The 2,443-nt window shown below is 50.6% G+C and overlaps 1 protein-coding gene across 1 annotated transcript in view; it reads left to right on the top strand.

The window, feature by feature from the left end:
* The first annotated feature begins 1,375 nt into the window (after positions 1-1,375).
* Positions 1,376-2,443, top strand: part of PHYHIP (phytanoyl-CoA 2-hydroxylase interacting protein) — a 17,028-nt gene continuing 15,960 nt past the window's right edge. Inside the window, exon 1 of the mRNA XM_018570226.1 lies at positions 1,376-1,469. The gene's annotated coding sequence lies outside the window, so the exon portion shown is untranslated. The remainder of the gene's footprint in view (positions 1,470-2,443) is intronic.

The following is a 2,443-nucleotide window of genomic DNA, read 5'->3' as shown; positions in this document are numbered from 1 at the left end:
CCCTTTTGCATTCCCATATCCTCTGACCATCTCCTGTTGCATGCCCGTATCCTCTGACCATCCCCTATTGCATGCCCATATCCTCCGACCATCTCCTATTACATGCCCGTATCCTCTGACCATCTCCTGTTGCATGCCCGTATCCTCTGACCATCCCCTATTGCATGCCCATATCCTCTGACCATCTCCTATTACATGCCCGTATCCTCTGACCATCCCCTATCGCATGCCCGTATCCTTTAACCATCCCCTGTTGCATGCCCGTATCCTCTGACCATCCCCTATCGCATGCCCATATCCTCTGACCATCTCCTGTTGCATGCCCGTATCCTCTGACCATCCCCTATCGCATGCCCGTATCCTCTGACCATCCCCTGTTGCATGCCCGTATCCTCTGACCATCTCCTGTTGCATGCCCATATCCTCTGACCATCCCCTATTGCATCCCTGTATCCTCTGACCATCTCCTGTTGCATGCCCGTATCCTCTGACCATCTCCTGTTCTATGTCGGCATTCTCTAACAGCTCTGCTCAGCATTAAGCGTAAAACATATCACCTGTGGCCGTTCGCTGATGTCAGGGGCCGCACCTGAGGCCCCCTATTGACCGCCGCTGATTGAATCCATCCCCCCGGCATTATGCTCTGCGCAATGTGCAGCCATTAGGATGGTGATGGAGGGATCATACACTGAGTGGCCAGATTATTATGACCACCTGACGTTTGTAGGCAAATTAGCTATAATTTGGCGCTGAAGTTGCTAGAGGGCCAGACCATTATAAATAGGGAAGCGGGTTGTTTACCACGACAGTAGAAGTGATTTGTTTCTGAAGATACGGGGAAACAACGCGATTTAACAGCCTTTGTACGTGGGATGATTGTTGGCGCTCGGAGCCATGGAGAGAGTATCAGCAAAACAGCAGAATTCGTTAAATGTTCAAGAGCAGCTGTTGTTAAAGTGTTTAAAGACCGGACTGTCAGCCGAAAATCTGGGTCTGAGCGTGCGAATTGTGGCCGCCAGCGACTAGTCAATGTTAGGGCAGAACGGGGGAGGGGCAAGACTGGTACAAGACAACAGAAGGGCAACAGTGCCGTGTCAGATTCCTCGCATCACCTTTCACCATCTCGTGGAGTCACCAGGCGGCCCAACGAAGTACTGATGGGGTGGTCATAATAATCTGGCCACTCAGTGTATAGTGGAAGGGAGGTAGATTAGCAGGTACAGCAGCAGCAGAGGTGTACAGATATGTAGGGGGGAGGCTGGAAAAGTAGGGACTGTGACACGGGATGTAGGCCAGCTGTAAGTATGTTACACGTGTGGGTGGCATATACGCAGAGACGGAGAGAGATGAATGTACAGAATCCTCCCACAGACCGCACAGCTATCAGAGCTTCGGAGGGGAGAGCAGCAGCAGTCACTTGTCACAGACAGTGCGCAGACTGAGAGAGAGCTGCAGTACCTGGGAGACAGGTAAAGTGTTCTCATTCTGCTGGGAGTATCTACGTTACCTGTGGACCTCATTCCGTGTCATTCATCGTCTCCGGCATCGCCTGCCAGTCTCATACATCCAGTCTCCGTGTTCCTTTTGTGAATCCACATCTAAGTGAATACTTCTGTCACAGTGCGCACGTTGTCTCTTGTAATGTCTGTAATGATTGACAGCTGCCAGCTGTGACCAAACCCACCTTGGAACATAACAACTAGGGGGCCCCTACACCCCGCCGGGTGGCTTAACACAACGCATTGTTCTATTTAGCAGGGGTAGGCAACCTGGACACTCCAGCTGTGCGGGGACTACAACTCCCATCATGCTTCTGCCTTTGGGAGTCATGCCTGTGCCTGTCAGAGTCTTGCAATGCCTCATGGGACTTGTAGTTCCACCACAGCTGTAGTGCCGACATTGCCTACCCCCATGTAGAGCATCAATACAAAGTGGGGAGGAGGCCCATAGAAGTCAATGTGAACGCACCAATGGCTGTTAACCCTATAAATGCCAAATCCCAATAAAAAATGCATTGGAAATGCAGAACAATGACACATGTTAAGGAAAACGTACGTAGACACGTGACAAAACCCCTTCCCAATGCTACAAAAACACAACGCACCTCTACACACACACACACATAGATATACATGGACCCGGGAAGACTGGAAGTCTGGATCTGAATAAAGCACTGTGTCCCCCCCCCATGGTGGATATACCGGAATCTGATTGGTTGATGTTTGGCAGCACAGACTGTTCTTATTATACACGCTCCGATAAGATGAGCCCACCGAGGTTCCTGTATAATAGTGAGGTAACCGTGTTGCCCTTAGCAACCAGAGGACGGCTCTCCTTCTTCCCATGTATTGCAGGAAATGAGAGGTCGGCTCTGTTGGTTGCCATGGAAAACATCTCCTTTTCCTTAAATTTTTATCCGAGACACATGAGGGACGCGGATACA

The sequence above is a fragment of the Nanorana parkeri genome, unplaced genomic scaffold (genome assembly GCF_000935625.1).
Source record: "Nanorana parkeri isolate BGI_ZX_2015 unplaced genomic scaffold, ASM93562v1 scaffold1480, whole genome shotgun sequence".
In the NCBI taxonomy this organism is placed as follows: domain Eukaryota; kingdom Metazoa; phylum Chordata; class Amphibia; order Anura; family Dicroglossidae; genus Nanorana; species Nanorana parkeri.
Note: the sequence above shows the minus strand (reverse complement) of the source record. Positions and strands in the feature narration are given on the sequence as shown.